Raw genomic sequence first — 15,186 nt, 5'->3', positions numbered from 1 at the left:
TGTAAACAAAAATCAGCATTTCTGTCTTATCATACGTTCTTGAACGCACCATAGCAATCCACTTGTCATTGAATGCATCATTGATGTGTGTCAAAGAGTCAGAAATAAACAGACGTAGTGTTTCTCTTTGCCTCAACCATGCATTCATCGTTAATGTATTACAAGAGTAATTACTTACATTTCTATATATCTACATACAACATAAATATCCTCTTATAAAGAACGAGATGCAGGTCTCGAAGCATGGCATGACACTTGCTCTGACAAGTGACTTAATTTACTTGAACAACGCTGTTAAAATCACAGTATTGACGTGTTATACCACTTATTACCACAAAAACTAACATATACATAAATAACTGTGACGCGTTACTTAATAACATGTTCACTTTCAATATAGTCTTACTTAAACTGTCAAGTGTCTTGAGGTACATTTGTTATTATATAACACCTTAAATATAATTGAATTGAAGCACCTTTCTTGTGTCTAATTCATGTTTATTGTAAACAAATGTATAGATAATATAGATATGTGTTGAGCACAAATTGTATTTTGACCTTCAGTAAAATATTTCGTTTTTTTTAAACAGAAAATTGTGACATCACTAGTCTCATCTACTGCTACTGTAACAAATAAGGGTTTAATCTTCTTTTTTTAGTAGCCTTTCTGTACACATCACCAACTGCTTCGATCAAATCATTCTGTATCCTGCTTGACATTGAGCAGTTATCAGCTTAAAAGCCTTCACAAAATGTCTAGACCAAAAACTAATGTCCACAGTCGAGAAGCAGCCAAAGAAAATCGAATTAAAATACATAATTCAACTATTGCATTAGAAGTTCTCAGGATGGTGTGGGGCTGTCTTGAAAAATTCTCCAACATCACTTGGACATCAGAGGTGGTATCGCTGGTATTGGCAGACTGGGCTGATGGTCCCCCTTATTAAGAAAGGGGGTTCGGAGGGTGTGTTCCAACTATAGGGGATCACACTCCTCAGAAAAGGAGCGTTTGCTGGAGAATGTTGTAACAATTTAAGTGTAATCCATCGTCTAGAATTAGCAGACGTTTGGATGAATTACTTGAACAACAGGTTATGTTTGATACGAAAGTAACTTTACTTCTGAGAGTCTGGCATGTGTTTCATTGTTAAACTGCTAAACAAAACAAGCTTTCAATGTTGCCGATAAGTCTGGCCTCCAAGTTTTCTGTAGACATTTATGTAGATAAAGCCTATAGTTAGGACTGGACTGGTTTTAGTCATACTGCTATAGATTGCTTGAGTAGTTTTTACACACCTTGCTCTTTCTGTGTATGTTTCTTTCCTACTTCATGTCTCATCAGCTGTACAATTCTAACTTATCTTAGACTTAACTTAACTTAACTTTAACCAGAAAGTGCTAAACCTCTTTTCTCAGTACTGGAGCATGACGCTGGATCCAGGATTGTCTTTATCTTGCCATGACAGGGTCAAAACCAGTGCTGTGTCACAAATCGTGCACTTCTTAAAGTGCACTGCTTTACAGTACAATGAAAGGACAGTGCACTTACTGGTGCAGTGCTTAAATTTCAAGAGGGTATTACTGTCTCAAATCAAACACTGCTGCTACACAGTTACAGGAAATGACTCGACAGCTTCTTCTTCTACTACTTTTTAACACTGATTGCAACCAGCCGTCGGAACACTCACTTGACAGCGCTTTTTGCCAATTGTAACAAGTTATTAAGTTGTGTAACATTGTGTTATTATTGTTGTTGTGTTGTTTTGTAATCCTCGAGACATTTACGCCAGTATCTGCCGTCGGTGACGTAGCTTCATCTACGTCACTGAGATGGCAGCCGTTAAGGATGATAAGTGTCCATCGATCCACACTCATTTTGAGTGCGCCAATTGAGTGCTCATTGAGCACTACATTTTCACACACTGCTCATCGGGACGCACTTTTGTACTCAAAATATTAAGTGTAAGTGCAGAGGTGTGCGATTTAGGACACACCCGAGATCCAAGATCTTCCCTTTCATTTTATATATAAACTGTAAAACCTCTTCAAAAATAAATGTACCAAATGTCTACCGTTAGGATTTTTCAATTTGAAGTAAAGTAATTTACTGTAGTTTGCACAACCATTTGACCTGATGGCTAACAGCCATCTATACGCTTCTTACACTTTTAATTTCATCACATACCAAAGATATCAATCAGATTGAGATTGTGACTCATTGTTGGCCATTTCAAACATATTTTCAACTATTCCTGCATACTTTTGGACGTGTGCTTTGGGTATTTTTCTTGCTTTACTACCCATGATTTTCAATTTAAACCACTGTTTCCTTCATTGGCCTTTGTTCCATGAATCCATGTTTAGTGTGAACCCTATGGTAGTGTTGGAACCATGACTCTAGACCAGGGGTAGGGAACCTGGTCCAGAAAGAGCCGCAGTGGGTGAAGGTTTTCGTTCCAACCATTCAAGAGGACACATTTTATCCAATCAGGTGTCTTAGGAGTGTAATCAGTTGATTGTCAGTCTGGTGTTGCTTGAGCTGAAACCTCATTGGTTAAACTGTACATGCTTGATCGGTTGGAACAAAAACCTGCACCCACTGCGGCTCTTTCTGGACCAGGTTCCCTACCCCTGCTCTAGACTGTTCCAGGTTGGCCTTCAGGCTTTGGATGTCTGACATGTTTTTTTTCCACAATTCGCACCCGCTTTTGAGGACTTCTCTTATCTTCTTTTTCTTACCCCCACATCCAGGGAGGTTCTTGACGGTTCCTTGCTTGGCAAACTGCCTGATAACATTACGCACTGTCAAAACAGAGATACTTCTGTCATGGCCTTGTACCAGGGGTATTCAACTCGGTCCACTAAGGGCTGGGGTGGTGGAGGTGGTTGTTCAAACCAGTCAAGCAAAGATATGTCTTATCGGAAAATTCATGTGTCATGGGCACAGACAATTGATCCAAATGGGATTTTCATTTGTGATCAACCACAGGTGAGTCAGAATGTGTTTCCATATAGATTTAAAGCAAAGGGTGAAGGTATCTATTTTTCCTTCCAATTTGTTTGTTGTACACCTTTGGTCATGAAAAGTACTTTTGTATCAAAATTGAATTCTCTATTGAAATATTATCTCCAATCAGCTCTAGTAGCGCCAACTAGTGGCAATCCTAAAACCCTTTTCGCTTCTGATCTCTTTCTGATTCCTTCAGAATACAACAATCTTAAGATGTTTTTAGACAAAAAGAAGGCTCTTTCATTACCTCCACACCGCCCTTATGATTATGTCACCGTTTTGCTATCAGGTGCTACTATTCCCAAGTTCCACTTGTACGGTCGCTCTCACCCGGAATTTAAAGAAATTAAATATCTAGAGGAATTCAAGGAGGACGGCATAATTAGTCCCTCTGTGTATCTACTTAGTGCAGGATTATTCTTCGTGGAGACAAAGGACAAGAGTCTCAGACCTAGTATTGATTTCTAGGATCTTAACAAAATAACCACTTTGGTATTTTTGACTGAACTGGATCTGTCCTGGACTGGTAAAGTGTTAAGATCCCTGCCTATAATCTCGGTAAACCAATGAGATTGGAGAATACGGTGTCTGACAAGAATATTATTATATTAGACTTGTTTTCTGCTAGTTTTTTTGTTTTAAATTTTCAAATTTGGCCATGATATGAAGGTGAAAAAGGGATTTTACTGTGTCAGGGGCAACTTCTGACCTTTTTTGATGTTTCATCTGGATCGATGTGGGCCGATACTTGAGTTTCAAGTACTGTAGAGAAGATCAAGTTGTCGCTCATAAATCGCAGTGTCTTCAACTTCTTCATTTGGCTTTTTAATATTTATAATCCCATTTGTTAGAGTGGTAACGTTTTCTTTTAGCTGTGTTTGTGCACTCACCTCACTGGAATACAGTGATGGAGAAGAAAAGAAACAATGCAAAATAATGAGAGAAAAATGTGTGTTTGAATAGTTTCTGTTGTCATTAGAAAGCGGTACTGATACTATGTACTGACTGCTATTAACATTAACATGAGTTACTTTACTGCAGGAATTCTTTCTGTGGTGCAGTCCTACTAATGTCTCTATTGGATGTTTGTCTGTCATTTTCTTGGTTTCTTCGGAATAAATAAGTTGTTCTCAAACTAAATTGAAAATTAAAGTTAAAACTATCAAATACATCCGTCAGTTCTTGTATATCATTGGATGGTTCATATGCCAGACTCTGATTGTTGAGCCACAGAGGACAAATATTCGCTCGCAAATGGAGACTAGAGTCCAGACTCAGCCAGGATCAAATCTTCTGCTTATCATCAGATATCATGCAGAGCCACCCAGAGATTCCACAAAAGCGTCCACATCTGCGCAGCATATGAGCCCGAAGCCATGCCTTACCGGCAGCCACATTGTGTCCATTTACACCGGAGGGCTGAGTGAGGAGGGCAAGAAACACCAGACGCTTCAGACGGCACGGGGAGCTATGGCAGGACACTATAAAAAAAAAACACATGTTGTTTTGATATCTGAAGATGTTTTTTATTCGTTATAGGAGAATAAATGTGCCGATCACATGACTAAGCTTGCAGTGAGAGTCTGAATGTACGTGACTGTGATGGTTTATGAGGCATCTGATTTATTCTGGGCCTATGACACACGGACACCGGTCCATTCAATCCCAATCATTGCCAGTAAGGTCCCATTAATCACCTGCGCAGCCATGAGGCCGCTGAGGCAGCGGATGTGACCGTATATCAGTAACTCTAGACCTCATTGTCCACCACCATCAATCACACATCTGGATCCTATTGTCTTACGCCCCGACATCAGACGGTCGTCGGGGTGCAGCCGAACGAGGAACAAGGACGGAGAAGGGATTTCTAATTTCTGTCAGTGTGATTAATCGCAACCATATTGAAACGACACGAAAAACGAGTGGGACCACAGGGTAGAGTGAAGGTTCCTCTAGGCTTTAACTGCTGATAACATGGTATCTGAAGGTGTGAACGTGGAGTCTGAGGGAAAGGGCAAAAGGGCAAAAGCGAGACTGTAACTGAGGTGGATGTGAATTAGGGGTTCTTTCTGTTGCTGATTAGTGTCGAGTGGTGGTTTTCTTTTGTGTGTCTCCGTCACATTTTTTGTCGACCATTCATCCCAGAGATTGACAATACTCGAAAACAATCCTGAAAGTTAAGAACAAACTGAATGAACTGAGTTGTCTTTCATACCACATTTATTGGTTTTGATCCGACACAAGGTGAATACAAGGCCAGTATTACATATACTTATGTAAAAACTTTATGTGTTTTTCTGGTTCTGACTTTGTATTATTTTGTTAAAAACCTAAGACGATGGTGCGAGGAATTTCATCCTTACGCGTTACTTTTATTAACATGTGTAATATTTATTTATAATGTGTGTTTCTTCATTTTTCCTACTGCAATCCCTAACCTTGACTCCACATCCTTCATCTCCTCTTCTTTTCCTCCTGATGTATTTTTCTTCTACTCTCTTCTTAAGTCCTTCCCTTTGCTGCCTTTTCCCCATTTTCTCTTTCTCCATGCCATACATTCATCCTTTCTTTTTTTTGTGTGTTAAAGGAACTAAAAAACGCCAGGACTGGGGGGAAAGTTGTTTTAATTTCAAGAACTTTATTATTATTTTGTTTTTAATATGTTCTTACACTTCTGCCTTTCTGTGGTTTGTCATTAATTTTTATGTTACACCAATACAATTTTGTCACTTTATTTTGTATTTAAACTGTGTCTGCAATACATTATTACGTCATTATGAACTCTTGTAACCTCTCGTTCGCCTAGATTTTAGACGGGGGAGAACTTTATAAAGTATTAACTTCAAAACATGGCCATGATGAGAGACTTACTGCATTTTGTAGAGGAAGATTCAACATTTGAAACATGTGAGTGAGTCAGGAGAGTTGGGTTTTCACATTGGTTTACCTTTAAATCTTACCTAAAGCCTACGATCATGTTGCTATAATGGAAAACTTCTGATCTCCTTTTAGTTCATCGTCATTCAACAGATTAGCAGATTTCTGTAGAGACTTACCGTTCTAAAACACACTCTAAACAAGTCTTAATGTATGTCGGAAAAACAACAAGTCTACCAACGCTAGCTGCCAATAAACAAAGAAACGAAAAATGTTCCTAAAATCATTCAAACAATATAATTAAAAAAAATCTGCATGTCAGGACCGCGGTAGCATCAGATACTACTGTTATAAAAGACATCATTAGGTTCAAAATCAGATTGAAATTAAATGTAGGAGTCCATTATTTTTATTTTATTCATCTGATTTTATTTAGGTTTCTTTTTTGGTAATTATGATTTTGATTATAATTTAAGAACCAAATGATTTTAAAACCGGTGAACTGAACTTTGAACTAGACACATAAAAGTCAACTTTCCCAACACTGCACTTGGGTTCTGCTTCACCTGGTATACGCCACATGTATTCCATCATCACAAGTAAATAAACTGCTGCCTTCCCTGTTGCAACCATATCCCTCAAGACTCTCCTCCCCAAAATTCTGGGGCATGGTTTTCAATCCCCCTTCCTGATTTATTCCCTGACTCTATTCGTGTAAAATGTGACTCTTGTGATGTGATACTGTCCAGATGCAAGGAAAAGTTCGAATATTTGGGACAAAATAACTAAGTCAATAACTAAAAATAATACTTAATAGTTCACTAAATTAAATATGTCCCGTTGTATATTAGCTTCTATTTATGGAACGTATTTGCTTATGTTTACCAAAGAATTCCTTGCATTTCAGTTTTCTTAAAACATCTGATTTATAATATAGTTACATCACAGAACTTCTCATTTGGTCCCAGAATGAATCCGTCCAATCCTACAGTTCTGCTGTGTGATGTTTGTAGGCATGATCTGGAGCTTGTAATCCATGCGTTTGTTTCTTCTCGTCTGGACTATTGTAACAGTTTGTTTTCATGTCTTAACAAGAAGGATCTGTCTCGTCTGCAGTTGATTCAGAACTCTGCAGTGAGAATTCTGACCCACTCTAGTAGAAGAACTCACATCTCTCCGGTCCTTAAAACTCTTCACTGGCTTCCAGTTTCTTTCAGGATCAACTTTAAAATTCTGGTTCTTACTTTCACATCTATTCATGGTCAGGCTCCTCCTTACATCACTGATCTGATCCAGCCTTACACCCCAGCTCGGGCTCTGAGGTCTGTGGATCAGAATCTACTTATGGTTCCACGCACACGGTTCAGGACCAGAGGAGAGAAATATTTTCAGGCTGTTGCTCCTAAGCTTTGGAACGATCTTCCTCTCTCTTTGCGCTTGATGGATCTACTGACTCCTTTAAGAAACATCTTAAGACATTTCTATTTGTTCAGGCTTTTCCTTGATTTTCTGGAACTCCTGTGTTGTTCTCAGTATTATCTTAATCTTTAAAGTATATACTTTTTTGAGTATTGTTTTGATTGTTAAAGCACTTTGTGACCCTGGTCTGGAAAAGCGCTATATAAATAAATATTACTTACTTACTTACTTACATAATGTAAGGATCACTGTGCACATGGACTGCCCTCCCAATGAAACTGACACTGTAGCTATTAAACTGTGAGGTTTTCAACACCTCCACACTCTGGACAGTAACATTAGTGACATATCGTGCACTCGTGACAAGATGAATCGAACTTACCCAGAGTTCATTTGTGTGGTCAGGTGACCACTTCCTCTTCGTTTATTCCGAAATGCTGGACGAATGTTGTCGTATTAAACAAACCTCAGGTTGAAATAACACAAGCGCAGGTGTGAAAACAGACATGACTAGTGGATGCAAACTGCTCGTGTGTAGGAACATATTTGTCTAGATGTTACACAGAACTTTCTCTCTGTTTGTCTTCCGCCTGTGGACCTGAAAAAAATCTATTGACCCGGTTTAACCTCCGTCTGACCTGGTGATTGTGGAGCAGTGACTCAGGTCGAATGACCGTTTACTAGCAAACACTTGGTCTGCCTAGTCAAAATGAATTTCAACTCTATTGGCAGCATGATAGAATTCTATCGTACACGAGAAGGCAAGGTAAGTAATGGCGAGTTTCAGACTAGTCCAGTAATGGGTCACTTTTACCCGGGCTCGTCTCTCCACATGAGGGTTATACCCTTTCAGTGGGTCAGGGATGTGGAGTTCAGAAGTGAAAGTAGGTGATGTTATGACGTCATTGTGTCAACAATGAGTTTTGCTGATTCTGGAACACATGCTTGTTTTTCGCCGGCCTCACCTGGGGATCCATTTTTATGGAGGTTATAAATGATATAATTTCGCTGAAAGTTGAAGCTATTTGTTGTTCAAGAAGGATCTGTCTCGCCTGCATTAATACAAAACTCTGCAGCCAGAATTCTGACCCGCTCTAGTAGAAGAACTCACATTCCCCGAAATCCCGTTAAATCTCTACATCGGCTGTTTCTTTCAGGATACATTTTAAAATTCTGGTTCTTACTTTCAGATCTATTCATGGTCAGATCTTCCATCAGTGATCTGATCCAGCCTTACACCCCAGCTCGGGCTCTGAGGTCTGTGGATCAGAATCTACTGATGGTTCCTGAACACGGTTCTGGACCAGAGGAGAGAAATCCTTCCAGACTGTTGCTCCTAAGCTTTGGAACGATCTCTGTGTTTGATGATCTACTGACTCCTTCAAGAAACATCTTAAGGTAAGGTAAAACTTTATTGATTATTAATGAATATAATTAATTATAAATAGTTTTTTTCCAATAGCCACAGAAAATACAGCAATTTTTCATAAAAAATAAATAAAATAAAATAAGAAGAAGAACATAAAGAGAAAGAACAAGATGACACAATCTAAGTCTAAAGATAAAGACAAAGAACATAGATCAAAGAAAAACAACAAAGACTAACATAGAACAGAACATCCAGATACTCTCACTCCACTCCTGTCCCCGAACTCAGAATTGTACAATTTAATAGCCCGAGGAATGAATGAGTCCCTGAGTCTATTTGTTTTGCACCTGAGAAGGAGCATTCGTGCACTTCTTCTTCTTCGTGCATCTTAAGACCTTTAAAACTTTTATTTGTGCAGGATTTTTCATAATTCTCTGGGCCTACGTTGTCTTGGTCTTAAAAAGCATGTATTTTAACTGTGTGTCATTTTTGTTGTTTGATTGTTTAAGCGCTTTGTGACCTTGGTCTGAGAAAGGTCAATAATCTGAGATGAACATGTGCGGACTGAAGAAAACTCGATACAAAAGAGCCTCGAGAAGGACTTGAGCCTCAAGTTTGTCATCACTCCGCTGTATAGGGGGACATTGGAGGAGGCAGCTCAGGGGGTGAGAGGTCGTTCGGTGTCGTCATGTAAGTCTGCTTCACTCCAGAAGAAACCTGTTACATAAACGGGACACTTCCTGTTGACGCTGAGCAGACCCCTGTCATGAACCTGTTTTTAAATGATTGATTTGAATTTTTCATGGAAAAGACTGTGTTGTGTAAAAAAAAATGACTCACCCCCCCCACCCCCCATTTTCCTCCGCCTCACCCCACATTCTAACTTGAGCTCTGGTCAGACGCCCTCAATCCTACGCTGGCACCTCTTCTCCTGCCGGGCCTGGAGGTGCTAAGCCCCAATTATGATCGCCCTTGTCCCCATATCGCACACAATAAAAATACCTGCGCCACACAAACAACAAGGGATGTGACGCTCAGGTGATCCGGGGCCAGCATTCTTTGGCGGGTCATCGTCTCTGTCCAACCTGACCTGTCGCCAGTAGCTCTACGCCGCATTAACACCCTGCCAGCCTGTTACACAACAGTGTGTGAGAGAGAGAGAGAGAGAGAGAGAGAGAGAGAGAGACGCCGTTTGTGTGTAACTATGTATTCACAAATCCACTCAGTGGTGTGTGTCAAATTTCTCCCATCACATAGATCTGAGTGTGCGTCTGCCGTCTGTAACCCCTTAAAGCTATGTGGATTAGCGACGGGACCCCATCAGGGCATGACACGGCTTTTCTCTCTGGAGCCACGACGGTTTAATGTCTCAGCGAGGCTCGCGTGTGTCACCGGTGTGGGTGTCGGTGTGTGTTTTCGGGAGTTATTTCTGTTCTTTAATCTGCCGGCATTCGCATTATCACACGGAGTCAAGACGGGTTAATGAAGGGGTTGCGGGGAGCAGCCGGGTCGTCTGATGTCGGAGATTGCGGCGGCGGGGATGCGAGGGGAACGGCACCGGAGAGAAGCACACATGCGCCAACGGCCTCATTTCACGTGTTCTTGTTTGAACACGGCGTTATGAATAAAGTCAGATGATGATTCAAGATTGAGAAAAAAAATCAATTGAATTAAAGGAGGTTTTGCTTCCATTTCTTATATGATGGAAATGAGAATATATTTCAAGGTAAAACACTATCTTCCAGAAGAAAAACTGGGAGAACCATTATTTCTTTTTCTATCTTTTTTTTTGCATCTCAAAATACGGTCATTAAAAATGGATGGTTTCCATTTTTTTTAATCAAATCTATTCAACAGTGTCATATGTGTCACATGAACATTTTGATGTTTTGTTTTTGTGTTATGATGTCTTATTAGGTCATTATTACTTTGTTTTTTGTGTTCTTATGTTTCTAATGTTAATCATTTATTAATTGATGAAGTGTATGTATTACTACAGTAAAAGTTGTAATTTAAAACTAAATATTTTAGTTTTTTGTGAATTTCATCTTGTTTTTTTGTGTTAGTTTCTAGTCTTCATAGTGAAATCAATTCAGTCTTGAGCACAATAAATGAATTTCTTCCAGAAGAAAAACTGGGAGACCGAAGAACTAATCTGAATGAAACCTTCATGGCATGTTGATAATGAAGGTTCAAATCGTCTTAAAATATCTCTCAGTTATCTCAGTTATTTGTAAAGCGCCTTTCTGGACCAGGGTCACAAAGCACTTGAACAATCAAAAGCAAAAATCACAGTTAAAAATATGTACAGATTCCAAAACCTTTAAACAGGTAAAGATCTCTGTCGCTCTCCCTCGGTGTGAGTTGTTCTTGCTCTCATGAGCAACACGTCGCCAAAGTTCAGCTGCGCTCGATGCTGTCGACGGAACTTTAAAATGCTGAGAAAGGATGATCCTCGATGACCTTGAAAATGACCTTGAATGAGGGTAACTAAGTAAGTAAGTAAGTAATTTTTATTTATATAGCGCTTTTCCAGACCAGGGTCACAAAGCGCTTAAACAATCAAAACAATATTCAATAAAGTATATATACTTTAAAGATCAAGATAAAACTGATAACACAACAGGAGTTCCAGAAAATCAAGGAAAAGCCTGAACAAATAAAATGTTTTAAGATGTTTCTTGAAGGAGTCAGTAGATCATCAAACACAGAGGGAGATCGTTCCAAAGCTTAGGAGCCACAGCCTGGAAGGATTTCTCTCCTCTGGTCCTGAACCGTGTTCAGGAACCATCAGTAGATTCTGATCCACAGACCTTAGAGCCCGAGCTGGGGTGTAAGGCTGGATCAGATCACTGATGGAAGGTCTGACCATGAATAGATCTGAAAGTGAGAACCAGAATTTTAAAGTTGATCCTGAAAGAAACTGGAAGCCAGTGAAGAGTTTTAAGGACCGGAGAAATGTGAGTTCTTCTACTAGAGCGGGTCAGAATTCTGGCTGCAGAGTTCTGAATCAACTGCAGACGAGACAGATCCTTCTTGTTAAGACATGAAAACAAACTGTTACAATAGTCCAGACGAGAAGAAACAAACGCATTACAAGCTCCAGATCATGTTCCGACAACATTTTCCTAAGTTTAGAGATTTTTCTCAGTTGAAGGAAACAGTTTCTGGTCAGTTTTCTTCACTGTTGAACAAGAGACATGTCTTTATCAAATACAACACCCAGGTTTCTCAGGCTCAGTTTGACAGACTGACCTAAGTCACCCAAGTACTGACTCAACCCTGGAACCTTATCATCAGTAATATTGTAAGAGGACAATATTGTACAATATTGCAGCTCAAACCTACTGAGACGGTTCAGTACCAGATCACGTCAGCTACGTGTGCACGTGCATACGCGCGTGCACGTTTTTATGTGCGGACCTAAAACGAGAAGGGAAACCCGCGGTGAGTCCGAGGCCCGACAGGCTGGTGCTGCTGGCTGTTGTTTTCAACTCTGTGGTCGATGCCTGGAATACTTGGACAAAGTGCAGTAGGCGACGCCGTGACTTCCTGAGCTGCACACAGATGCTGCACAGAAGGCAGGTAACAGGCGAAGACCACTAATGACACACGTGTCTGCATGCATCGGTCACACAGGTACGCACACACTTGAACACACACATGCATGAACACAAAAAGCAAAGTAAATCAATTTTGTCAAAATTAATTGCTGGAAAAAGCGTGAAATTCATGTGCAAAATGATGGAAACTAGGTAGAAAAACATTGTCTTGCAAGAAGTATTTTGAACATATAAACATCTGATTATAACTTTGATTGAATGTAAAGCATTAGTGTTGACAGGTTGACATGAACGATTGACTACTTCAGGATTTTAGTTATTACTCCAGCAGAGGATCAGCGGGTTTTGTTCTAGTCTATGATTCAGGAGCTCGCCCGAAAAAGTTTAGAACTTTGCACCATTGGCGTCAATTTCACTTTGTTTTGTTCACCATCTGACATCTCAGGTCAGGTTTTTTTGTTAAAAAATGAGTTTTGTTAAATGCTTGAAATGGTTTAAAATGATGGAGAATGCAGCTGGACACGGGCTTGAAGCTAGTTTAAGGTGGAATGAAATGAGATTTGCTGACACCTTTAACTCAAATGTCAGCACACATGTCCTCTATGTCTAATATTGTTAGACATAATTAGTAAGTAAGTAAGTAAGTAATATTTATTTATATAGCGCTTTTCGAGACCAGGGTCACAAAGCGCTTTAACAATCAAAACAATACTCAAAACAGTACATACTTCAAAGATCAAGACAACACCGAGAACAACACAGGAGTTCGAGAAATTCAAGGAAAAGCCTGAACAAATAGAAACGTCTTAAGATGTTTCTTAAAGGAGTCAGTAGACTCCATCAAGCGCAAAGAGCTTTAATTAGCTTAGCTTTTTAAGGTAAGGTAAGGTAAGGTAAAAACTTTATTGATCCCTCAGGAGGTCTCCTTCAGGAAATTGTTTTTTACCACTAGCCAGCAGTTTTTCATAAACAATAAAAAAAATGATACATAAAAAATAAAATAAGACGAAGAACATAAAGAGAAAAAGAACAAGATGACACAATCTAAGTCTAAAGATAAAGATAAAGAAGACAGTAGTTTGTTCAATGATCTCCTCTCAGCAACTGTCACCAGTGAGTCCAGCTTCATTCCAACCACAGAACCAGCCCTCCTGATCAAAGACATTGAAGTTAAAAAAAAATCTTAGGTTATTGAGTTAGATATAAATGTGATATAAATATCATCATCATCCATATTTAAAATAGTTCTTGATATATGTCAAATATAATAAAAGATTTTGGCTCCTTGTGTGGACAACTTTGACAACCCTGCTCTACGGCTACGAGAATAGACTCCACAGAATAATGTGGGAGAATATTTCTTTAAATTCTATAAAACCTGCAGAGTTCCCGCCTCGCCATGACTGCCGTCCTAACTCTTCTACTCTTAAGAGTTTCTTCTCCACGCTCAGATCCCACTTCCCATGGACCGCTCCGGCCAGGCTAGAGGAGCAACCATGTGGCAGCGGATTTTTTTTCCAGCCGCCACGCCAGTGCGAGAGAGTGTGTGCGAGTCAGGCTGGAGATGTGTGGTCACTGTTGGCTTTTTGCAGAAAGCCAAAGCTCTGGAAAGCCACAGACAAAGCCACAGCAGGTGGATGGTAGTGGGAGGGTGTATGATGGGGGGCGGGGGGTTCATTGGCTCCCCTTATCAGGCTCTTTGACTCTGAAGAAAAGAGTGATTCATCTTATCGTGAAGATAATTCAGATGTGGCTCTTACAAGCTAAGTGCTGTGAATCAAAGTGATCAGTAGCATCTTAGAGACCATGGTTCTCAGTCCTGGAAATGGTTTTATCTTTTCCAGGTAGAAGAGTTCAATTATCTTGGGGTCTTGTTCAAAGTTGACAGATTGTTGCAGCATTTCTCCTGCTCAAGAAAAGGCAAATTAACTCTTTTTATTAAAGATAAATCAAAATATCCATTGACTTCAGCACTGGATTCTAAAAACAACCTTCCACTGAAGGACATTATAGCTTATAGTTCACTTATTTTCTACTCACCCTCATTATTTTTAGATGAACGTGTGTCTTTTTAAAATATGAAATCGTGGTGAACGATCCATTCATGGGTGGTTTTTTGATGCTCTTACATTAGAAATGAGGCGCTGAGTGCTGCTTCAAACAGACCAGGCCCAGCTGATGACAGACGTCAGGACATAACTGATGGAAGTCTTCAGAAAATAAAGCAGGATCAGAAACGTTTTACTCTTCTCCTCTAAATGTGAGCCTGGTCGCTACTGCGTCGCAGCCTACTCCCATCAGTGTGAGATTATGAGCAGGAATGGGAGACTTTAAAGTGCTTTAAGGTAGGTGTAACTTTATTAATCCCTGGAGGTCTCCTTCGGGAAATTGTTTAAGTTAAGTTAATTTTAAGTTATTTGTTAAGTACTGAATAGAATAGAATAGAAAATGTTTATTCATCCCCAGAGGAGAAACACACTTTTACAAAAGCACAGTTGAAAAAAATAAAGTGCAAGGAAAAAAGAAATAATAAAAGAGATAATAAAATAAAACGATCTTAAAAATATACAAATTATTTACAATATTAGACATTTAATACTATTGACAAAATAAAATAGAATAAAATAAAAAATAAAATAAAATAAAAACAAAAAATAAAATAAAACACACTAGAAGAGAACAAAGAAAGTAGAGAAAGTGTGAAGTAAAGACCCACCGGAACCATTTAAGAACCATTATTATTTATTTTTCTATCTTATTTTTTGCATCTCAAAATACGGTCATTTAAAATGGATGGTTTCCATTTTTTTTAATCAAATCTACTAAACAGTGTCATATGTGTCACATGAACATTTTGATGTTTTGTTTTTGTGTTATGATGTCTTATTATGTCATTATTACTTTGTTTTTTTTGTGTTCTTGTGTTTCTAATGTTAATCATTTATTCA

Source organism: Callionymus lyra, chromosome 10 (genome assembly GCF_982586985.1).
Source record: "Callionymus lyra chromosome 10, fCalLyr1.hap1.1, whole genome shotgun sequence".
In the NCBI taxonomy this organism is placed as follows: domain Eukaryota; kingdom Metazoa; phylum Chordata; class Actinopteri; order Syngnathiformes; family Callionymidae; genus Callionymus; species Callionymus lyra.
Note: the sequence above shows the minus strand (reverse complement) of the source record.